Source organism: Eptatretus burgeri, chromosome 5, assembly GCF_056783735.1.
Source record: "Eptatretus burgeri isolate ZD-2024b chromosome 5, Ebu_testis_v1, whole genome shotgun sequence".
Lineage (NCBI taxonomy): Eukaryota > Metazoa > Chordata > Myxini > Myxiniformes > Myxinidae > Eptatretus > Eptatretus burgeri.
Window position 1 is genome coordinate 25454313 of NC_140965.1, and position 24968 is coordinate 25479280.

Sequence of the window (24968 nt, forward strand, 5' to 3'; positions counted from 1 at the left end):
TGAACAGAAAGATTTCATTTCTGAAAACACAATTGAAATAAACATTAATTTTAGTCCTTTATTCTCATAAGACTTTTCTCTTTTCCAAATAAAGGACCATTGCTGAAACGAGGAATTGTACCAGGGAACTTCAGATCGATATTGTGACACTCCCTCAAGTGAGAAGTTTCAGCAAATGTCGAATCAAAAAACTTGAATGAATGCAAAGACTTTCCATTTCCAAAGAGATATTTAAATGAACATTGAATTACTTCAATTCTTCTCAATCTGCTCTTCTGGCTGCCCCAAAAAAGGTGACATTGCTGAAACCAGGAATTGAAGCAGGGACCTTCAGAAATTTAGTGCATCACTTTCCTCACTGAGCCATTTCAGAAATTGAGTGCAACACTTTTCTAACTGACCTATTTCAGCAGGTATGAAAATGTGAAAATGAGTGAAGTTCAGGATTTTCCTTTCCGAAAACCTCCTCACAATTGACATTCAATTTTTATCATTCTTCGCAATCACCATTTATCTCTTAAAAACAGCGAATCAGCAATGCTGAATCCAGGAAGTAAACCACGTCCCTTCACATCTTCATCCTGACTCCACCAACTGAGCTGTTTCAGAACAAATGTAAACAACAAAATGAATGAAACAAATGACTTTTCCTTTCCGAAAACAGCATGGAAATAAGCATTCATTTTGGTCCATTCTTCTCAATCGACTTTTCTGATTCCAAAAAAAAGTGCCAATGCTGAAATCGAGGATTGAAGCAGGGATCTTCCAATCGTCAGTGTGACACTCCCTCAACTTTGACATTTCAACACAAATCGAAGCAAAAAAATGAATGAATGCAAAGACTTCCCCTTTCCCAAAATACCATTGAAATGAACATTCAACTATTTCAATTCTTCTCAATCTGCTCGCCTGGCTTCCCCAAAAAAGATGACATTGCTGAAACCAGGAATTGAACCAGGGACCTTCAGATCTTCAGTCTGACACTCTCCCAACTGAGCTATTTCAGCAGATATCTCAGCATAAAAATGAATGAAGGTAAGGATTTTGTCTTTCCAAAATATCCGTCATGATGTTGAATTCTTCACAATCGACATTTCTCTCTTCCAAAATTATCACCATTGTTGAAACCATGAATTTGAACCAGGTCCATCCAAATGTTGACTCTGGCTCTTCCAACTGAGCGATTGCTGAACATATATGAAGAACAAAATGAATGAACAGAGAGATTTCATTTCTGAAAACACAATTGAAAGAAACATTCATTTTCGTCCTTTCTTCTCAATCGACTTTTCTCTCTTCCAAATGAAGGACCATTGCTGAAACGAGGAATTGTACCAGGGAACTTCAGATCGATATTGTGACACTCCCTCAAGTGAGAAGTTTCAGCAAATGTCGAATCAAAAAACATGAATGAATGCAAAGACTTTCCATTTCCAAAGAGACATTTAAATGAACATTAAATTACTTCAATTCTTCTCAATCTGCTCTTCTGGCTGCCCAAAAAAGGTGACATTGCTCAAACCAGTAATTGAACCAGGGACCTTCAGCTCTTCAGTCTGATGCTCTCCCAACTGAGCTATTTCAGCAGATATGAAATCATTAAAATGAATTAAGGTAAGGATTTTGCCTTTCCATCATCACAATCACAATGTTGAATTCTTCAACTCTTCAGTCTGATGCTCTCCCAACTGAGCTATTTCAGCAGATATGAAATCATCAAAATGAATGAAGGTAAGGATTTTGCCTTTCCATCATCACAATCACAATGTTGAATTCTTCACAAAAGACATTTCTCTCTTCCATAAAAGTACCACTGTTGAAAACAAGAAATGAGCCAGTCCGTTCACATTTTCAGTCTGACTCTGCCAACTGAGCAACTTCAGAACATGGATGAGCATCAAAATGAATGAAAAAAAGACTTTCCCTTTCCAACAACAACACTCAAATAAACATTCGTTTTGGTCCATTCTTCTCAATCAACTTTTCCCTTTTCCAAAAAAACAGAACGATTGCAGAAATCGGGAATTGAACCACCAAACTTCCAACGTTCAGTCTGACAATCTCCAAATTGAGTTATTTTCGCAGATATGACAAATGAAAATGAATGAAGTTGAGTATTTTCCATTTCTGAAAACCCCATCACAATGGACATTCAATGATTTCAATTCTTCTCGATCGACTTTTCTCTCTTCCAAATAAAGGACCATTGCTGAAACGAGGAATTTTACCAGGGAACTTCAGATCGACATTGTGACACTACCTCAAATTTGACATTTCAACACATGAAAATAAATGAAGTTGAGTATTTTCCATTTCTGAAAACCCCGTCACAATGGACATTCAATGATTGCAATTCTTCTCGATCGACTTTTCTCTCTTCCAAATAAAGGACCATTGCTGAAACGAGGAATTTTATCAGGGAAGTTCAGATCGACATTGTGACACTTCCTCAACTTTGACATTTCAACACACATCGAAGCAAAAAAATGAATGAATGCAAAGACATCCCCTTTTCCAAAATACCATTGATATGAACATTCAACTATTTCAATTCTTCTCAATCTGCTCTTCTCGATGCCCAACAAAGATGACATTGCTGAAACCAGGAATTTAACCAGGGACCTTCAGATCTTCAGTCTGACGCTCTCCCAACCGAGCTATTTCAGCAGATATCTCAGCATAAAAATGAATGAAGGTAAGGATTTTGCCTTTCCAAAATATCGCTCATGATGTTGAATTCTTCACAATCGACATTTCTCTCTTCCAAAATTATCACCATTGTTGAAACCATGAATTTGAACCAGGTCCATTCAAATGTTTACTCTGGCTCTTCCAACTGAGCGATTGCTGAACATATATGAAGAACAAAATGAATGAACAGAGAGATTTCATTTCTGAAAACACAATTGAAAGAAACATTCATTTTCGTCCTTTATTCTCAATCGACTTTTCTCTCTTCCAAATGAAGGACCATTGCTGAAACGAGGAATTGTACAAAGGAACTTCAGATCGACATTGTGACAATCCCTCAACTGAGAAGTTTCAGCAAATGTTGAAGTAAAAAACATGAATGAATGCAAAGACTTTCCATTTCCAAAGAGACATTTAAATTAACATTAAATTACTTCAATTCTTCTCACTCTGCTCTTCTGGCTGCCCAAAAAAGATGACATTGCTGAAATCAGGAATTGAACCAGGGATCTTCAGCTCTTCAGTCTGATGCTCTCCCAACTGAGATATTTCAGCAGATATGAAATGATCAAAATGAATGAAGGTACGGATTTTGCCTTTCCATCATCACAATCACAATGTTGAATTCTTCACAAAAGACATTTCTCTCTTCCATAAAAGGACCACTGTTGAAAACAAGAAATGAGCCAGTCCGTTCACATTTTCAGTCTGACTCTGCCAACTGAGCAAATTCAGAACATGGATGAGCATCAAAATGAATGAAAAAAGACTTTCCCTTTCCAACAACAACATTCAAATAAACATTCGTTTTGGTCCATTCTTCTCAATCAACTTTTCCTTTTTCCAAAAAAACAGAACGATTGCTGAAATCAGGAATTTAACCACCAAACTTCCAACGTTCAGTCTGACAATCTCCGAATTGAGCAATTTTAGCAGATGTGAAAATGTATGAAGTTGAGTATTTTCCATTTCTGAAAACCCCGTCACAATGGACATTCAATGATTTCAATCTTCTCGATCAACTTTTCTCTCTTCCAAATGAAGGACCATTGCTGAAACGAGGAATTTTATCAGGGAACTTCAGATCGACATTGTCACACGACCTCAACTTTGACATTTCAACACACATCGAAGCAAAAAAATGAATGAATGCAAAGACATCCCCTTTCCCAAAATACCATTGATATGAACATTTAACAATTTCAATTCTTCTCAATCTGCTCTTCGAGATGCCCAACAAAGATGAAATTGCTGAAACCAGGAAATGAACCAGGGCCCTTCAGATCTTCAGTCTGACACTCTCCCAACTGAGTTATTTCAGCAGATATCTAATCATGAAAATGAATGAAGGGAAGGATTTTGCCTTTCCAAAATATCCGGAATGATGTTGAATTCTTCACAATTGACATTTCTCTCTTCCAAAAAGTACCATTGTTGAAAACAGGAATTGAGCCAGGTCCCTTCAAATTTTCACTCTGACTCCCCGAATGGAACTATTTCAGAACATGGATGAGCAACAAAATGAATGAAGAAAAAGACTTTCCCTTTCCAACAAGACCATTGAAATAAACATTCATTTTGGTCCATTCTTCTCTATCAACTTTTCCCTTTTCCAAAAAATGGAACCATTGAAGAAATCAGGAATTGAACCACAGAACTTCCAACATTCACTCTGACAATCCCTGAAATGAGCTATTTCAGCAGATATGACAGCATGAAAATGAATGAAGTTGAGGATTTTCCCTTTCTGAAAACTCCGTCACAATGGACATTTAATTATTTGAATTCTTCACAATCAACTTTTCTCTCTTCTAAAATTATCACCATTGTTGAAACCATGAATTTGAACCAAGTCCATTCAAATCTTCACTCTGGCTCTTCCAACTGAGCAATTTCTGAACATACTTGAAGAACAAAATTAATGAACAGAAAGATTTCATTTCTGAAAACACAATTGAAATAAACATTAATTTTAGTCCTTTATTCTCATAAGACTTTTCTCTTTTCCAAATAAAGGACCATTGCTGAAACGAGGAATTGTACCAGGGAACTTCAGATCGATATTGTGACACTCCCTCAAGTGAGGAGTTTCAGCAAATGTCGAATCAAAAAACTTGAATGAATGCAAAGACTTTCCATTTCCAAAGAGATATTTAAATGAACATTTAATTACTTCAATTCTTCTCAATCTGCTCGCCTGGCTTCCCCAAAAAATGACATTTCTGAAACCAGGAATTGAAGCAGGGACCTTCAGAAATTGAGTGCATCACTTTCCTCACTGAGCCATTTCAGAAATTGAGTGCAACACTTTTCTAACTGACCTATTTCAGCAGGTATGAAAATGTGAAAATGAGTGAAGTTCAGGATTTTCCTTTCCGAAAACCTCCTCACAATTGACATTCAATTTTTATCATTCTTCGCAATCACCATTTATCTCTTAAAAACAGCGAATCAGCAATGCTGAATCCAGGAAGTAAACCAAGTCCCTTCACATCTTCAACCTGACTCCACCAACTGAGCTGTTTCAGAACAAATGTAAACAACAAAATGAATGAAACAAATGACTTTTCCTTTCCGAAAACAGCATGGAAATAAACATTCATTTTGGTCCATTCTTCTCAATCGACTTTTCTGATTCCAAAAAAAGTGCCAATGCTGAAATCGAGGATTGAAGCAGGGATCTTCCAATCGTCAGTGTGACACTCCCTCAACTTTGACATTTCAACACAAATCGAAGCAAAAAATGAATGAATGCAAAGACTTCCCCTTTCCCAAAATAACATTGAAATGAACATTCAACTATTTCAATTCTTCTCAATCTGCTTTCTGGCTGCCCAAAAAGATGACATTGCTGAAACCAGGAATTGAACCAGGGACCTTCAGATCTTCAGTCTGACACTCTCCCAACTGAGCTATTTCAGCAGATATTTCAGCATAAAAATGAATGAAGGTAACGATTTTGTCTTTCCAAAATATCCGTCATGATGTTGAATTCTTCACAATCGACATTTCTCTCTTCCAAAATTATCACCATTGTTGAAACCATGAATTTGAACCAGGTCCATTCAAATGTTTACTCTGGCTCTTCGAACTGAGCGATTGCTGAACATATATGAAGAACAAAATGAATGAACAGAGAGATTTCATTTCTGAAAACACAATTGAAAGAAATATTCATTTTCGTCCTTTCTTCTCAATCGACTTTTCTCTCTTCCAAATGAAGGACCATTGGTGAAACGAGGAATTGTACCAGGGAACTTCAGATCGACATTGTGACACTCCTTCAACTGAGAAGTTTCAGCAAATGTTGAAGTAAAAAACATGAATGAATACAAAGACTTTCCATTTCCAAAGAGACATTTAAATGAACATTAAATTACTTCAATTCTTCTCAATCTGCTCTTCTGGCTGCCCAAAAAAGTGACATTGCTGAAACCAGGAATTGAACCAGGGACCTTCAGATCTTCAGTCTAATGCTCTCCCAACTGAGCGATTTCAGCAGATATCAAGTCATTGAAATGAATGAAGGTCAGGATTTTGCCTTTCCATCACCACAATCACAATGTTGAATTCTTCACTTCAGTCTGATGCTCTCTCAACTTAGCTATTTCAGCATATATGAAATCATCAAAATGAATGAAGGTAAGGATTTTGCCTTTCCATCATCACAATCACAATGTTGAATTCTTCACAAAAGACATTTCTCTCTTCCATAAAAGTACCACTGTTGAAAACAAGAAATGAGCCAGTCCGTTCACATTTTCAGTCTGACTCTGCCAACTGAGCATCTTCAGAACATGGATGAGCATCAAAATGAATGAACAAAAAGACTTTCCCTTTCCAACAACAACATTCAAATAAACATTCGTTTTGGTCCATTCTTCTAAATCAACTTTTCCCTTTTCCAAAAAAACAGAACGATTGCAGAAATCAGGAATTGAACCACCAAACTTCCAACATTCAGTCTGACAATCTCCGAATTGAGCTATTTTAGCAGATATGATAAATGAAAATGAATGAAGTTGAGTATTTTCCATTTCTGAAAACCCCGTCACAATGGACATTCAATGATTTCAATTCTTCTCGATCGACTTTTCTCTCTTCCAAATAAAGGACCATTGCTGAAACGAGGAATTTTACCAGGGAACTTCAGATCGACATTGTGACACTACCTCAACTTTGACATTTCAACACACATCGAAGCAAAAAAATTAATGAATGCAAAGATATCCCCTTTCCCAAAATACCATTGATATGAACATTGAATGATTTCAATTCTTCTCAATCTGCTCTTCTGGATGCCCAAGAAGATGACATTGCTGAAACCAGGAATTGAACTAGGGACCTTCAGATCTTCAGTCTGACACTCTCCCAACTGAGTTATTTCAGCAGATATCTAATCATCCAAATGAATGAAGGTAAGGATTTTGCCTTTCCAAAATATCCGTCATGATGTTGAATTCTTCACAATCGACATTTCTCTCTTCCAAAATTATCACCATTGTTGAAACCATGAATTTGAACCAGGTCCATTCAAACGTTTACTCTGGCTCTTCCAACTGAGCGATTGCTGAACATATATGAAGAACAAAATGAATGAACAGAGAGATTTCATTTCTGAAAACACAATTGAAAGAAACATTCATTTTCGTCCTTTCTTCTCAATCGACTTTTCTCTCTTCCAAATGAAGGACCATTGCTGAAACGAGGAATTGTACCAGGGAACTTCAGATCGACATTGTGACACTCCCTCAACTGAGAAGTTTCAGCAAATGTTGAAGTTAAAAACATGAATGAATACAAAGACGTTCCATTTCCAAAGAGACATTTTAATGAACATGAAATTACTTCAATTCTTCTCAATCTGATCTTCTGGCTGCCCAAAAACGATGACATTGCTGAAACCAGGAATTGAACCAGGGACCTTCAGATCTTCAGTCTGATGCTCTCCCAACTGAGCTATTTCAGCAGATATCAACTCATCAAAATGAATGAAGGTCAGGATTTTGCCTTTCCATCATCACAATCACAATGTTGAATTCTTCACTTCAGTCTGATGCTCTCCCAACTGAGCTATTTCAGCAGATATCAAATCATCAAAATGAATAAAGGTAAGGATTTTGCCTTTCCATCATCACAATCACAATGTTGAAATCTTCACAAAAGGCATTTCTCTCTTCCATAAAAGTACCACTGTTGAAAACAAGAAATGAGCCAGTCCATTCACATTTTCAGTCTGACTCTGCCAACTGAGCAACTTCAGAACATGGATGAGCATCAAAATGAATGAACAAAAAGACTTTCCCTTTCCAACAACAACATTCAAATAAACATTCGTTTTGGTCCATTCTTCTCAATCAACTTTTCCCTTTTCCAAAAACAGAACGATTGCTGAAATCAGGAATTGAACCACCAAACTTCCAACGTTCAGTCTGACAATCTCCGAATTGAGCTATTTTAGCAGATATGAAAATAAATGAAGTTGAGTATTTTCCATTTCTGAAAACCCCGTCACAATGGACATTCAATGATTGCAATTCTTCTCGATCGACTTTTCTCTCTTCCAAATAAAGGACCATTGCTGAAACGAGGAATTTTATCAGGGAAGTTCAGATCGACATTGTGACACTTCCTCAACTTTGACATTTCAACACACATCGAAGCAAAAAAATGAATGAATGCAAAGACATCCCCTTTTCCAAAATACCATTGATATGAACATTCAACTATTTCAATTCTTCTCAATCTGCTCTTCTCGATGCCCAACAAAGATGACATTGCTGAAACCAGGAATTTAACCAGGGACCTTCAGATCTTCAGTCTGACGCTCTCCCAACCGAGCTATTTCAGCAGATATCTCAGCATAAAAATGAATGAAGGTAAGGATTTTGCCTTTCCAAAATATCGCTCATGATGTTGAATTCTTCACAATCGACATTTCTCTCTTCCAAAATTATCACCATTGTTGAAACCATGAATTTGAACCAGGTCCATTCAAATGTTTACTCTGGCTCTTCCAACTGAGCGATTGCTGAACATATATGAAGAACAAAATGAATGAACAGAGAGATTTCATTTCTGAAAACACAATTGAAAGAAACATTCATTTTCGTCCTTTATTCTCAATCGACTTTTCTCTCTTCCAAATGAAGGACCATTGCTGAAACGAGGAATTGTACAAAGGAACTTCAGATCGACATTGTGACAATCCCTCAACTGAGAAGTTTCAGCAAATGTTGAAGTAAAAAACATGAATGAATGCAAAGACTTTCCATTTCCAAAGAGACATTTAAATTAACATTAAATTACTTCAATTCTTCTCACTCTGCTCTTCTGGCTGCCCAAAAAAGATGACATTGCTGAAATCAGGAATTGAACCAGGGATCTTCAGCTCTTCAGTCTGATGCTCTCCCAACTGAGATATTTCAGCAGATATGAAATGATCAAAATGAATGAAGGTACGGATTTTGCCTTTCCATCATCACAATCACAATGTTGAATTCTTCACAAAAGACATTTCTCTCTTCCGTAAAAGGACCACTGTTGAAAACAAGAAATGAGCCAGTCCGTTCACATTTTCAGTCTGACTCTGCCAACTGAGCAAATTCAGAACATGGATGAGCATCAAAATGAATGAAAAAAAGACTTTCCCTTTCCAACAACAACATTCAAATAAACATTCGTTTTGGTCCATTCTTCTCAATCAACTTTTCCTTTTTCCAAAAAACAGAACGATTGCTGAAATCAGGAATTTAACCACCAAACTTCCAACGTTCAGTCTGACAATCTCCGAATTGAGCAATTTTAGCAGATGTGAAAATGTATGAAGTTGAGTATTTTCCATTTCTGAAAACCCCGTCACAATGGACATTCAATGATTTCAATCTTCTCGATCGACTTTTCTCTCTTCCAAATGAAGGACCATTGCTGAAACGAGGAATTTTATCAGGGAACTTCAGATCGACATTGTCACACGACCTCAACTTTGACATTTCAACACACATTGAAGCAAAAAATGAATGAATGCAAAGACATCCCCTTTCCCAAAATACCATTGATATGAACATTTAACAATTTCAATTCTTCTCAATCTGCTCTTCGAGATGCCCAACAAAGATGAAATTGCTGAAACCAGGAATTGAACCAGGGCCCTTCAGATCTTCAGTCTGACACTCTCCCAACTGAGTTATTTCAGCAGATATCTAATCATGAAAATGAATGAAGGGAAGGATTTTGCCTTTCCAAAATATCCGGAATGATGTTGAATTCTTCACAATTGACATTTCTCTCTTCCAAAAAGTACCATTGTTGAAAACAGGAATTGAGCCAGGTCCCTTCAAATTTTCACTCTGACTCCCCGAATGGAACTATTTCAGAACATGGATGAGCAACAAAATGAATGAAGAAAAAGACTTTCCCTTTCCAACAAGACCATTGAAATAAACATTCATTTTGGTCCATTCTTCTCTATCAACTTTTCCCTTTTCCAAAAAATGGAACCATTGAAGAAATCAGGAATTGAACCACAGAACTTCCAACATTCACTCTGACAATCCCTGAAATGAGCTATTTCAGCAGATATGACAGCATGAAAATGAATGAAGTTGAGGATTTTCCCTTTCTGAAAACTCCGTCACAATGGACATTTAATTATTTGAATTCTTCACAATCAACTTTTCTCTCTTCTAAAATTATCACCATTGTTGAAACCATGAATTTGAACCAAGTCCATTCAAATCTTCACTCTGGCTCTTCCAACTGAGCAATTTCTGAACATACTTGAAGAACAAAATTAATGAACAGAAAGATTTCATTTCTGAAAACACAATTGAAATAAACATTAATTTTAGTCCTTTATTCTCATAAGACTTTTCTCTTTTCCAAATAAAGGACCATTGCTGAAACGAGGAATTGTACCAGGGAACTTCAGATCGATATTGTGACACTCCCTCAAGTGAGGAGTTTCAGCAAATGTCGAATCAAAAAACTTGAATGAATGCAAAGACTTTCCATTTCCAAAGAGATATTTAAATGAACATTTAATTACTTCAATTCTTCTCAATCTGCTCGCCTGTCTTCCCCAAAAAATGACATTTCTGAAACCAGGAATTGAAGCAGGGACCTTCAGAAATTGAGTGCATCACTTTCCTCACTGAGCCATTTCAGAAATTGAGTGCAACACTTTTCTAACTGACCTATTTCAGCAGGTATGAAAATGTGAAAATGAGTGAAGTTCAGGATTTTCCTTTCCGAAAACCTCCTCACAATTGACATTCAATTTTTATCATTCTTCGCAATCACCATTTATCTCTTAAAAACAGCGAATCAGCAATGCTGAATCCAGGAAGTAAACCAAGTCCCTTCACATCTTCAACCTGACTCCACCAACTGAGCTGTTTCAGAACAAATGTAAACAACAAAATGAATGAAACAAATGACTTTTCCTTTCCGAAAACAGCATGGAAATAAACATTCATTTTGGTCCATTCTTCTCAATCGACTTTTCTGATTCCAAAAAAGTGCCAATGCTGAAATCGAGGATTGAAGCAGGGATCTTCCAATCGTCAGTGTGACACTCCCTCAACTTTGACATTTCAACACAAATCGAAGCAAAAAATGAATGAATGCAAAGACTTCCCCTTTCCCAAAATAACATTGAAATGAACATTCAACTATTTCAATTCTTCTCAATCTGCTTTCTGGCTGCCCAAAAAAGATGACATTGCTGAAACCAGGAATTGAACCAGGGACCTTCAGATCTTCAGTCTGACACTCTCCCAACTGAGCTATTTCAGCAGATATTTCAGCATAAAAATGAATGAAGGTAACGATTTTGTCTTTCCAAAATATCCGTCATGATGTTGAATTCTTCACAATCGACATTTCTCTCTTCCAAAATTATCACCATTGTTGAAACCATGAATTTGAACCAGGTCCATTCAAATGTTTACTCTGGCTCTTCCAACTGAGCGATTGCTGAACATATATGAAGAACAAAATGAATGAACAGAGAGATTTCATTTCTGAAAACACAATTGAAAGAAACATTCGTTTTCGTCCTTTCTTCTCAATCGACTTTTCTCTCTTCCAAATGAAGGACCATTGGTGAAACGAGGAATTGTACCAGGGAACTTCAGATCGACATTGTGACACTCCCTCAACTGCGAAGTTTCAGCAAATGTTGAAGTAAAAAACATGAATGAATGCAAAGACTTTCCATTTCCAAAGAGACATTTGAATGAACATTAAATTACTTCAATTCTTCTCAATCTGCTCTTCTGGCTGCCCAAAAAAGGTGACATTGCTCAAACCAGGGACCTTCAGATCTTCAGTCTAATGCTCTCCCAACTGAGCTATTTCAGCAGATATCAAGTCATTGAAATGAATGAAGGTCAGGATTTTGCCTTTCCATCACCACAATCACAATGTTGAATTCTTCACTTCAGTCTGATGCTCTCCCAACTTAGCGATTTCAGCATGTATGAAATCATCAAAATGAATGAAGGTCAGGATTTTGCCTTTCCATCATCACAATCACAATGTTGAATTCTTCACAAAAGACATTTCTCTCTTCCATAAAAGTACCACTGTTGAAAACAAGAAATGAGCCAGTCCGTTCACATTTTCAGTCTGACTCTGCCAACTGAGCATCTTCAGAACATGGATGAGCATCAAAATGAATGAACAAAAAGACTTTCCCTTTCCAACAACAACATTCAAATAAACATTCGTTTTGGTCCATTCTTCTCTATCAACTTTTCCCTTTTCCAAAAAATGGAACCATTGAAGAAATCAGGAATTGAACCACAGAACTTCCAACATTCACTCTGACAATCCCCGAAATGAGCTATTTCAGCAGATGTGACAGCATGAAAATGAATGAAGTTGAGGATTTTCCCTTTCTGAAAACTCCGTCACAATGGACATTCAATTATTTGAATTCTTCACAATCAACTTTTCTCTCTTCTAAAATTATCACCATTGTTGAAACCATGAATTTGAACCAAGTCCATTCAAATCTTCACTCTGGCTCTTCCAACTGAGCGATTTCTGAACATACTTGAAGAACAAAATTAATGAACAGAAAGATTTCATTTCTGAAAACACAATTGAAATAAACATTAATTTTAGTCCTTTATTCTCATAAGACTTTTCTCTTTTCCAAATAAAGGACCATTGCTGAAACGAGGAATTGTACCAGGGAACTTCAGATCGATATTGTGACACTCCCTCAAGTGAGAAGTTTCAGCAAATGTCGAATCAAAAAACTTGAATGAATGCAAAGACTTTCCATTTCCAAAGAGATATTTAAATGAACATTGAATTACTTCAATTCTTCTCAATCTGCTCGCCTGGCTTCCCCAAAAAATGACATTGCTGAAACCACGAATTGAACCAGGGACCTTCAGAAATTTAGTGCATCACTTTCCTCACTGAGCCATTTCAGAAATTGAGTGCAACACTTTTCTAACTGACCTATTTCAGCAGGTATGAAAATGTGAAAATGAGTGAAGTTCAGGATTTTCCTTTCCGAAAACCTCCTCACAATTGACATTCAATTTTTATCATTCTTCGCAATCACCATTTATCTCTTAAAAACAGCGAATCAGCAATGCTGAATCCAGGAAGTAAACCACGTCCCTTCACATCTTCATCCTGACTCCACCAACTGAGCTGTTTCAGAACAAATGTAAACAACAAAATGAATGAAACAAATGACTTTTCCTTTCCGAAAACAGCATGGAAATAAGCATTCATTTTGGTCCATTCTTCTCAATCGACTTTTCTGATTCCAAAAAAAAGTGCCAATGCTGAAATCGAGGATTGAAGCAGGGATCTTCCAATCGTCAGTGTGACACTCCCTCAACTTTGACATTTCAACACAAATCGAAGCAAAAAAATGAATGAATGCAAAGACTTCCCCTTTCCCAAAATAACATTGAAATGAACATTCAACTATTTCAATTCTTCTCAATCTGCTTTCTGGCTGCCCAAAAAAGATGACATTGCTGAAACCAGGAAATGAACCAGGGACCTTTAGATCTTCAGTCTGACACTCTCCCAACTGAGCTATTTCAGCAGATATCTCAGTATAAAAATGAATGAAGGTAACGATTTTGTCTTTCCAAAATATCCGTCATGATGTTGAATTCTTCACAATCGACATTTCTCTCTTCCAAAATTAGAACCATTGTTGAAACCATGAATTTGAACCAGGTCCTTTCAAATGTTTACTCTGGCTCTTCGAACTGAGCGATTGCTGAACATATATGAAGAACAAAATGAATGAACAGAGAGATTTCATTTCTGAAAACACAATTGAAAGAAACATTCATTTTCGTCCTTTCTTCTCAATCGACTTTTCTCTCTTCCAAATGAAGGACCATTGCTGAAACGAGGAATTGTACCAGGGAACTTCAGATCGACATTGTGACACTCCCTCAACTGAGAAGTTTCAGCAAATGTTGAAGTAAAAACATGAATGAATGCAAAGACTTTCCATTTCCAAAGAGACATTTAAATGAACATTAAATTACTTCAATTCTTCTCAATCTGCTCTTCTGGCTGCCCAAAAAAGGTGACATTGCTGAAACCAGGAATTGAACCAGGGACCTTCAGATCTTCAGTCTAATGCTCTCCCAACTGAGCTATTTCAGCAGATATCAAGTCATTGAAATGAATGAAGGTCAGGATTTTGCCTTTCCATCACCACAATCACAATGTTGAATTCTTCACTTCAGTCTGATGCTCTCCCAACTTAGCTGTTTCAGCATATATGAAATCATCAAAATGAATGAAGGTAAGGATTTTGCCTTTCCATCATCACAATCACAATGTTGAATTCTTCACAAAAGACATTTCTCTCTTCCATAAAAGTACCACTGTTGAAAACAAGAAATGAGCCAGTCCGTTCACATTTTCAGTCTGACTCTGCCAACTGAGCATCTTCAGAACATGGATGAGCATCAAAATGAATGAACAAAAAGACTTTCCCTTTCCAACAACAACATTCAAATAAACATTCGTTTTGGTCCATTCTTCTCAATCAACTTTTCCCTTTTCCAAAAAAACAGAACGATTGCAGAAATCAGGAATTGAACCACCAAACTTCCAACATTCAGTCTGACAATCTCCAAATTGAGCTATTTTCGCAGATATGACAAATGAAAATGAATGAAGTTGAGTATTTTCCATTTCTGAAAACCCCGTCACAATGGACATTCAATGATTTCAATTCTTCTCGATCGACTTTTCTCTCTTCCAAATAAAGGACCATTGCTGAAACGAGGAATTTTACCAGGGAACTTCAGATCGACATTGTGACACTACCTCAACTTTGACATTTCAACACACATCGAAGCAAAAATTAATGAATGCAAAGACATCCCCTTTCCCAAAATACCATTGATATGAACATTGAACGATTTCAATTCTTCTCAATCTGCTCTTCTGGATGCCCTAGAAGATGACATTGCTGAAACCAGGAATTGAACCAGGGACCTTCAGATTTTCAGTCTGACACTCTCCCAACTGAGTTATTTCAGCAGATATCTAATCATGAAAATGAATGATGGTGAGGATTTTGCCTTTCCAAAATATCCGTCATGATGTTGAATTCTTCACAATCGACATTTCTCTCTTCCAAAACAGTACCATTGTTGAAAACAGGAATTGAGCCAGGTCCCTTCAAATTTTCACTCTGACTCTCCGAACGGAACTATTTCAGAACATGGATGAGCAACAAAATGAATGAACAAAAAGACTTTCCCTTTCCAACAACCTCATTGAAAGAAACATTCATTTTGGCCATTTCTTCTCAATCAACTTTTCCCTTTTCCAAAAAATTGAACCATTGAAGAAATCAGGAATTGAACCACAGAACTTCCAACATTCACTCTGACAATCTCCGAAATGAGCTATTTCAGCAGATATGACAACATGAAAAAGAATGAAGTTGAGTATTTTCCATTTCTGAAAACACCGTCACAATGGACATTCAATGATTTCAATTCTTCTCGATCGACTTTTCTCTCTTCAAAATAAAGGACCATTGCTGAAACGAGGAATTTTACCAGGGAACTTCAGATCGACATTGTGACACTACCTCAACTTTGACATTTCAACACACATCAAAGCAAAAAAATGAATGAAGACAAAGACATCCCCTTTCCCAAAATACCATTGATATGAACATTGAACGATTTCAATTCTTCTCAATCTGCTCTTCTGGATGCCCAAAATGATGACATTGCTGAAACCAGGAATTGAACCAGGGACCTTCAGATCTTCAGTCTGACACTCTCCCAACTGAGTTATTTCAGCAGATATCTAATCATCCAAATGAATGAAGGTAAGGATTTTGCCTTTCCAAAATATCCGTCATGATGTTGAATTCTTCACAATCGACATTTCTCTCTTCCAAAAAAGTACCATTGTTGAAAACAGGAATTGAGCCAGGTCCCTTCACATTTTCACTCTGACTCTCCCACCGGAGCTATTTCAGAACATGGATGAGCATCAAAATGAATGAACAAAAATACTTTCCCTTTCCAACAACAACATTTAAAGTTACATTCATTTTGGTCCATTTTTCTCAATCAACTTTTCCCTTTTTCAAAAAATGGAACCATTGCACAATTCAGGAATTGAACCACCAAACTTCCACCTTTCTGTCTGACAATCTCTAAATTGAGTTATTTTAGCAGATATGACAAATGAAAATGAATGAAGTTAAGTATTTTCCATTTCTGAAAACCCCGTCACAATGGACATTCAATGATTGCAATTCTTCTCGATCGACTTTTCTCTCTTCCAAATAAAGGACCATTGCTGAAACGAGGAATTTTATCAGGGAAGTTCAGATCGACATTGTGACACTTCCTCAACTTTGACATTTCAACACACATCGAAGCAAAAAAATGAATGAATGCAAAGACATCCCCTTTTCCACAATACCATTGATATGAACATTCAACTATTTCAATTCTTCTCAATCTGCTCTTCTCGATGCCCAACAAAGATGACATTGCTGAAACCAGGAATTTAACCAGGGACCTTCAGATCTTCAGTCTGACGCTCTCCCAACCGAGCTATTTCAGCAGATATCTCAGCATAAAAATGAATGAAGGTAAGGATTTTGCCTTTCCAAAATATCGCTCATGATGTTGAATTCTTCACAATCGACATTTCTCTCTTCCAAAATTATCACCATTGTTGAAACCATGAATTTGAACCAGGTCCATTCAAATGTTTACTCTGGCTCTTCCAACTGAGCGATTGCTGAACATATATGAAGAACAAAATGAATGAACAGAGAGATTTCATTTCTGAAAACACAATTGAAAGAAACATTCATTTTCGTCCTTTATTCTCAATCGACTTTTCTCTCTTCCAAATGAAGGACCATTGCTGAAACGAGGAATTGTACAAAGGAACTTCAGATCGACATTGTGACAATCCCTCAACTGAGAAGTTTCAGCAAATGTTGAAGTAAAAAACATGAATGAATGCAAAGACTTTCCATTTCCAAAGAGACATACAAATTAACATTAAATTACTTCAATTCTTCTCACTCTGCTCTTCTGGCTGCCCAAAAAAGATGACATTGCTGAAATCAGGAATTGAACCAGGGATCTTCAGCTCTTCAGTCTGATGCTCTCCCAACTGAGATATTTCAGCAGATATGAAATGATCAAAATGAATGAAGGTACGGATTTTGCCTTTCCATCATCACAATCACAATGTTGAATTCTTCACAAAAGACATTTCTCTCTTCCGTAAAAGGACCACTGTTGAAAACAAGAAATGAGCCAGTCCGTTCACATTTTCAGTCTGACTCTGCCAACTGAGCAAATTCAGAACATGGATGAGCATCAAAATGAATGAAAAAAAGACTTTCCCTTTCCAACAACAACATTCAAATAAACATTCGTTTTGGTCCATTCTTCTCAATCAACTTTTCCTTTTTCCAAAAAAACAGAACGATTGCTGAAATCAGGAATTTAACCACCAAACTTCCAACGTTCAGTCTGACAATCTCCGAATTGAGCAATTTTAGCAGATGTGAAAATGTATGAAGTTGAGTATTTTCCATTTCTGAAAACCCCGTCACAATGGACATTCAATGATTTCAATCTTCTCGATCGACTTTTCTCTCTTCCAAATGAAGGACCATTGCTGAAACGAGGAATTTTATCAGGGAACTTCAGATCGACATTGTCACACGACCTCAACTTTGACATTTCAACACACATTGAAGCAAAAATGAATGAATGCAAAGACATCCCCTTTCCCAAAATACCATTGATATGAACATTTAACAATTTCAATTCTTCTCAATCTGCTCTTCGAGATGCCCAACAAAGATGAAATTGCTGAAACCAGGAATTGAACCAGGGCCCTTCAGATCTTCAGTCTGACACTCTCCCAACTGAGTTATTTCAGCAGATATCTAATCATGAAAATGAATGAAGGGAAGGATTTTGCCTTTCCAAAATATCCGGAATGATGTTGAATTCTTCACAATTGACATTTCTCTCTTCCAAAAAAGTACCATTGTTGAAAACAGGAATTGAGCCAGGTCCCTTCAAATTTTCACTCTGACTCCCCGAATGGAACTATTTCAGAACATGGATGAGCAACAAAATGAATGAAGAAAAAGACTTTCCCTTTCCAACAAGACCATTGAAATAAACATTCATTTTGGTCCATTCTTCTCTATCAACTTTTCCCTTTTCCAAAAAATGGAACCATTGAAGAAATCAGGAATTGAACCACAGAACTTCCAACATTCACTCTGACAATCCCTGAAATGAGCTATTTCAGCAGATATGACAGCATGAAAATGAATGAAGTTGAGGATTTTCCCTTTCTGAAAACTCCGTCACAATGGACATTTAATTATTTGAATTCTTCACAATCAACTTTTCTCTCTTCTAAAATTATCACCATTGTTGAAACCATGAATTTGAACCAAGTCCATTCAAATCTTCACTCTGGCTCTTCCAACTGAGCAATTTCTGAACATACTTGAAGAACAAAATTAATGAACAGAAAGATTTCATTTCTGAAAACACAATTGAAATAAACATTAATTTTAGTCCTTTATTCTCATAAGACTTTTCTCTTTTCCAAATAAAGGACCATTGCTGAAACGAGGAATTGTACCAGGGAACTTCAGATCGATATTGTGACACTCCCTCAAGTGAGGAGTTTCAGCAAATGTCGAATCAAAAAACTTGAATGAATGCAAAGACTTTCCATTTCCAAAGAGATATTTAAATGAACATTTAATTACTTCAATTCTTCTCAATCTGCTCGCCTGTCTTCCCCAAAAAATGACATTTCTGAAACCAGGAATTGAAGCAGGGACCTTCAGAAATTGAGTGCATCACTTTCCTCACTGAGCCATTTCAGAAATTGAGTGCAACACTTTTCTAACTGACCTATTTCAGCAGGTATGAAAATGTGAAAATGAGTGAAGTTCAGGATTTTCCTTTCCGAAAACCTCCTCACAATTGACATTCAATTTTTATCATTCTTCGCAATCACCATTTATCTCTTAAAAACAGCGAATCAGCAATGCTGAATCCAGGAAGTAAACCAAGTCCCTTCACATCTTCAACCTGACTCCACCAACTGAGCTGTTTCAGAACAAATGTAAACAACAAAATGAATGAAACAAATGACTTTTCCTTTCCGAAAACAGCATGGAAATAAACATTCATTTTGGTCCATTCTTCTCAATCGACTTTTCTGATTCCAAAAAAAAGTGCCAATGCTGAAATCGAGGTTTGAAGCAGGGATCTTCCAATCGTCAGTGTGACACTCCCTCAACTTTGACATTTCAACACAAATCGAAGCAAAAAAATGAATGAATGCAAAGACTTCCCCTTTCCCAAAATAACATTGAAATGAACATTCAACTATTTCAATTCTTCTCAATCTGCTTTCTGGCTGCCCAAAAAAGATGACATTGCTGAAACCAGGAATTGAACCAGGGACCTTCAGATCTTCAGTCTGACACTCTCCCAACTGAGCTATTTCAGCAGATATTTCAGCATAAAAATGAATGAAGGTAACGATTTTGTCTTTCCAAAATATCCGTCATGATGTTGAATTCTTCACAATCGACATTTCTCTCTTCCAAAATTATCACCATTGTTGAAACCATGAATTTGAACCAGGTCCATTCAAATGTTTACTCTGGCTCTTCGAACTGAGCGATTGCTGAACATATATGAAGAACAAAATGAATGAACAGAGAGATTTCATTTCTGAAAACACAATTGAAAGAAACATTCGTTTTCGTCCTTTCTTCTCAATCGACTTTTCTCTCTTCCAAATGAAGGACCATTGGTGAAACGAGGAATTGTACCAGGGAACTTCAGATCGACATTGTGACACTCCCTCAACTGCGAAGTTTCAGCAAATGTTGAAGTAAAAAACATGAATGAATGCAAAGACTTTCCATTTCCAAAGAGACATTTGAATGAACATTAAATTACTTCAATTCTTCTCAATCTGCTCTTCTGGCTGCCCAAAAAAGGTGACATTGCTCAAACCAGGGACCTTCAGATCTTCAGTCTAATGCTCTCCCAACTGAGCTATTTCAGCAGATATCAAGTCATTGAAATGAATGAAGGTCAGGATTTTGCCTTTCCATCACCACAATCACAATGTTGAATTCTTCACTTCAGTCTGATGCTCTCCCAACTTAGCGATTTCAGCATGTATGAAATCATCAAAATGAATGAAGGTCAGGATTTTGCCTTTCCATCATCACAATCACAATGTTGAATTCTTCACAAAAGACATTTCTCTCTTCCATAAAAGTACCACTGTTGAAAACAAGAAATGAGCCAGTCCGTTCACATTTTCAGTCTGACTCTGCCAACTGAGCATCTTCAGAACATGGATGAGCATCAAAATGAATGAACAAAAAGACTTTCCCTTTCCAACAACAACATTCAAATAAACATTCGTTTTGGTCCATTCTTCTCTATCAACTTTTCCCTTTTCCAAAAAATGGAACCATTGAAGAAATCAGGAATTGAACCACAGAACTTCCAACATTCACTCTGACAATCCCCGAAATGAGCTATTTCAGCAGATGTGACAGCATGAAAATGAATGAAGTTGAGGATTTTCCCTTTCTGAAAACTCCGTCACAATGGACATTCAATTATTTGAATTCTTCACAATCAACTTTTCTCTCTTCTAAAATTATCACCATTGTTGAAACCATGAATTTGAACCAAGTCCATTCAAATCTTCACTCTGGCTCTTCCAACTGAGCAATTTCTGAACATACTTGAAGAACAAAATTAATGAACAGAAAGATTTCATTTCTGAAAACACAATTGAAATAAACATTAATTTTAGTCCTTTATTCTCATAAGACTTTTCTCTTTTCCAAATAAAGGACCATTGCTGAAACGAGGAATTGTACCAGGGAACTTCAGATCGATATTGTGACACTCCCTCAAGTGAGAAGTTTCAGCAAATGTCGAATCAAAAAACTTGAATGAATGCAAAGACTTTCCATTTCCAAAGAGATATTTAAATGAACATTTAATTACTTCAATTCTTCTCAATCTGCTCGCCTGGCTTCCCCAAAAAATGACATTTCTGAAACCAGGAATTGAAGCAGGGACCTTCAGAAATTTAGTGCATCACTTTCCTCACTGAGCCATTTCAGAAATTGAGTGCAACACTTTTCTAACTGACCTATTTCAGCAGGTATGAAAATGTGAAAATGAGTGAAGTTCAGGATTTTCCTTTCCGAAAACCTCCTCACAATTGACATTCAATTTTTATCATTCTTCGCAATCACCATTTATCTCTTAAAAACAGCGAATCAGCAATGCTGAATCCAGGAAGTAAACCACGTCCCTTCACATCTTCATCCTGACTCCACCAACTGAGCTGTTTCAGAACAAATGTAAACAACAAAATGAATGAAACAAATGACTTTTCCTTTCCGAAAACAGCATGGAAATAAGCATTCATTTTGGTCCATTCTTCTCAATCGACTTTTCTGATTCCAAAAAAAAGTGCCAATGCTGAAATCGAGGATTGAAGCAGGGATCTTCCAATCGTCAGTGTGACACTCCCTCAACTTTGACATTTCAACACAAATCGAAGCAAAAAAATGAATGAATGCAAAGACTTCCCCTTTCCCAAAATAACATTGAAATGAACATTCAACTATTTCAATTCTTCTCAATCTGCTTTCTGGCTGCCCAAAAAAGATGACATTGCTGAAACCAGGAAATGAACCAGGGACCTTCAGATCTTCAGTCTGACACTCTCCCAACTGAGCTATTTCAGCAGATATCTCAGTATAAAAATGAATGAAGGTAACGATTTTGTCTTTCCAAAATATCCGTCATGATGTTGAATTCTTCACAATCGACATTTCTCTCTTCCAAAATTAGAACCATTGTTGAAACCATGAATTTGAACCAGGTCCTTTCAAATGTTTACTCTGGCTCTTCGAACTGAGCGATTGCTGAACATATATGAAGAACAAAATGAATGAACAGAGAGATTTCATTTCTGAAAACACAATTGAAAGAAACATTCATTTTCGTCCTTTCTTCTCAATCGACTTTTCTCTCTTCCAAATGAAGGACCATTGCTGAAACGAGGAATTGTACCAGGGAACTTCAGATCGACATTGTGACACTCCCTCAACTGAGAAGTTTCAGCAAATGTTGAAGTAAAAAACATGAATGAATGCAAAGACTTTCCATTTCCAAAGAGACATTTAAATGAACATTAAATTACTTCAATTCTTCTCAATCTGCTCTTCTGGCTGCCCAAAAAAGGTGACATTGCTGAAACCAGGAATTGAACCAGGGACCTTCAGATCTTCAGTCTAATGCTCTCCCAACTGAGCTATTTCAGCAGATATCAAGTCATTGAAATGAATGAAGGTCAGGATTTTGCCTTTCCATCACCACAATCACAATGTTGAATTCTTCACTTCAGTCTGATGCTCTCCCAACTTAGCTGTTTCAGCATATATGAAATCATCAAAATGAATGAAGGTAAGGATTTTGCCTTTCCATCATCACAATCACAATGTTGAATTCTTCACAAAAGACATTTCTCTCTTCCATAAAAGTACCACTGTTGAAAACAAGAAATGAGCCAGTCCGTTCACATTTTCAGTCTGACTCTGCCAACTGAGCATCTTCAGAACATGGATGAGCATCAAAATGAATGAACAAAAAGACTTTCCCTTTCCAACAACAACATTCAAATAAACATTCGTTTTGGTCCATTCTTCTCAATCAACTTTTCCCTTTTCCAAAAAAACAGAACGATTGCAGAAATCAGGAATTGAACCACCAAACTTCCAACATTCAGTCTGACAATCTCCAAATTGAGCTATTTTCGCAGATATGACAAATGAAAATGAATGAAGTTGAGTATTTTCCATTTCTGAAAACCCCGTCACAATGGACATTCAATGATTTCAATTCTTCTCGATCGACTTTTCTCTCTTCCAAATAAAGGACCATTGCTGAAACGAGGAATTTTACCAGGGAACTTCAGATCGACATTGTGACACTACCTCAACTTTGACATTTCAACACACATCGAAGCAAAAAAATTAATGAATGCAAAGACATCCCCTTTCCCAAAATACCATTGATATGAACATTGAACGATTTCAATTCTTCTCAATCTGCTCTTCTGGATGCCCTAGAAGATGACATTGCTGAAACCAGGAATTGAACCAGGGACCTTCAGATTTTCAGTCTGACACTCTCCCAACTGAGTTATTTCAGCAGATATCTAATCATGAAAATGAATGATGGTGAGGATTTTGCCTTTCCAAAATATCCGTCATGATGTTGAATTCTTCACAATCGACATTTCTCTCTTCCAAAACAGTACCATTGTTGAAAACAGGAATTGAGCCAGGTCCCTTCAAATTTTCACTCTGACTCTCCGAACGGAACTATTTCAGAACATGGATGAGCAACAAAATGAATGAACAAAAAGACTTTCCCTTTCCAACAACCACATTGAAAGAAACATTCATTTTGGCCATTTCTTCTCAATCAACTTTTCCCTTTTCCAAAAAATTGAACCATTGAAGAAATCAGGAATTGAACCACAGAACTTCCAACATTCACTCTGACAATCTCCGAAATGAGCTATTTCAGCAGATATGACAACATGAAAAAGAATGAAGTTGAGTATTTTCCATTTCTGAAAACACCGTCACAATGGACATTCAATGATTTCAATTCTTCTCGATCGACTTTTCTCTCTTCAAAATAAAGGACCATTGCTGAAACGAGGAATTTTACCAGGGAACTTCAGATCGACATTGTGACACTACCTCAACTTTGACATTTCAACACACATCAAAGCAAAAAAATGAATGAATACAAAGACATCCCCTTTCCCAAAATACCATTGATATGAACATTGAACGATTTCAATTCTTCTCAATCTGCTCTTCTGGATGCCCAAAATGATGACATTGCTGAAACCAGGAATTGAACCAGGGACCTTCAGATCTTCAGTCTGACACTCTCCCAACTGAGTTATTTCAGCAGATATCTAATCATCCAAATGAATGAAGGTAAGGATTTTGCCTTTCCAAAATATCCGTCATGATGTTGAATTCTTCACAATCGACATTTCTCTCTTCCAAAAAAGTACCATTGTTGAAAACAGGAATTGAGCCAGGTCCCTTCACATTTTCACTCTGACTCTCCCACCGGAGCTATTTCAGAACATGGATGAGCATCAAAATGAATGAACAAAAATACTTTCCCTTTCCAACAACAACATTTAAAGTTACATTCATTTTGGTCCATTTTTCTCAATCAACTTTTCCCTTTTTCAAAAAATGGAACCATTGCACAATTCAGGAATTGAACCACCAAACTTCCACCTTTCTGTCTGACAATCTCTAAATTGAGTTATTTTAGCAGATATGACAAATGAAAATGAATGAAGTTAAGTATTTTCCATTTCTGAAAACCCTGTCTCGATGGACATTCAATGATTTGAATTCTTCTCAATCGACTTTTCTCTCTTCCAAATAAAGGACCATTGCTGAAACGAGGAATTTTACCAGGGAACTTCAGATCGACATTGTGACACTCCCTTAAGTGAGAAGTTTCAGCAAATGGCGAAGCAAAAAACATGTATGAATGCAAATACTTTCCATTTCCAAAAAGACATTTAAATGAACATTACTTACTTCAATTCTTCTCAATCTGCTCTCCTGGCTTCCCCAAAAAATG

General features: G+C 36.7%; 14 non-coding genes across 14 annotated transcripts; all 14 read right to left on the bottom strand.

Moving 5' to 3' along the window:
- Positions 1-934: 934 nt before the first annotated feature.
- Positions 935-1007, bottom strand: TRNAF-GAA (transfer RNA phenylalanine (anticodon GAA)). Its single transcript has one exon. It is a non-coding gene; the product is annotated as a tRNA-Phe (tRNA).
- A 4533-nt stretch (positions 1008-5540) lies between these two features.
- Positions 5541-5613, bottom strand: TRNAF-GAA (transfer RNA phenylalanine (anticodon GAA)). Its single transcript has one exon. It is a non-coding gene; the product is annotated as a tRNA-Phe (tRNA).
- A 1974-nt stretch (positions 5614-7587) lies between these two features.
- On the bottom strand, positions 7588-7660 carry TRNAF-GAA (transfer RNA phenylalanine (anticodon GAA)). The gene has a single exon. It is a non-coding gene; the product is annotated as a tRNA-Phe (tRNA).
- A 2154-nt stretch (positions 7661-9814) lies between these two features.
- TRNAF-GAA (transfer RNA phenylalanine (anticodon GAA)) lies at positions 9815-9887 on the bottom strand. Its single transcript has one exon. It is a non-coding gene; the product is annotated as a tRNA-Phe (tRNA).
- Positions 9888-11414: 1527 nt separating this feature from the next.
- On the bottom strand, positions 11415-11487 carry TRNAF-GAA (transfer RNA phenylalanine (anticodon GAA)). Its single transcript has one exon. It is a non-coding gene; the product is annotated as a tRNA-Phe (tRNA).
- A 2789-nt stretch (positions 11488-14276) lies between these two features.
- Positions 14277-14349, bottom strand: TRNAF-GAA (transfer RNA phenylalanine (anticodon GAA)). Its single transcript has one exon. It is a non-coding gene; the product is annotated as a tRNA-Phe (tRNA).
- Positions 14350-15164: 815 nt separating this feature from the next.
- Positions 15165-15237, bottom strand: TRNAF-GAA (transfer RNA phenylalanine (anticodon GAA)). The gene has a single exon. It is a non-coding gene; the product is annotated as a tRNA-Phe (tRNA).
- A 704-nt stretch (positions 15238-15941) lies between these two features.
- Positions 15942-16014, bottom strand: TRNAF-GAA (transfer RNA phenylalanine (anticodon GAA)). The gene has a single exon. It is a non-coding gene; the product is annotated as a tRNA-Phe (tRNA).
- Positions 16015-18063: 2049 nt separating this feature from the next.
- On the bottom strand, positions 18064-18136 carry TRNAF-GAA (transfer RNA phenylalanine (anticodon GAA)). The gene has a single exon. It is a non-coding gene; the product is annotated as a tRNA-Phe (tRNA).
- Positions 18137-19667: 1531 nt separating this feature from the next.
- Positions 19668-19740, bottom strand: TRNAF-GAA (transfer RNA phenylalanine (anticodon GAA)). The gene has a single exon. It is a non-coding gene; the product is annotated as a tRNA-Phe (tRNA).
- Positions 19741-21951: 2211 nt separating this feature from the next.
- TRNAF-GAA (transfer RNA phenylalanine (anticodon GAA)) lies at positions 21952-22024 on the bottom strand. Its single transcript has one exon. It is a non-coding gene; the product is annotated as a tRNA-Phe (tRNA).
- Positions 22025-22530: 506 nt separating this feature from the next.
- TRNAF-GAA (transfer RNA phenylalanine (anticodon GAA)) lies at positions 22531-22603 on the bottom strand. The gene has a single exon. It is a non-coding gene; the product is annotated as a tRNA-Phe (tRNA).
- An 817-nt stretch (positions 22604-23420) lies between these two features.
- Positions 23421-23493, bottom strand: TRNAF-GAA (transfer RNA phenylalanine (anticodon GAA)). Its single transcript has one exon. It is a non-coding gene; the product is annotated as a tRNA-Phe (tRNA).
- Positions 23494-24197: 704 nt separating this feature from the next.
- TRNAF-GAA (transfer RNA phenylalanine (anticodon GAA)) lies at positions 24198-24270 on the bottom strand. The gene has a single exon. It is a non-coding gene; the product is annotated as a tRNA-Phe (tRNA).
- Positions 24271-24968: the final 698 nt, after the last annotated feature.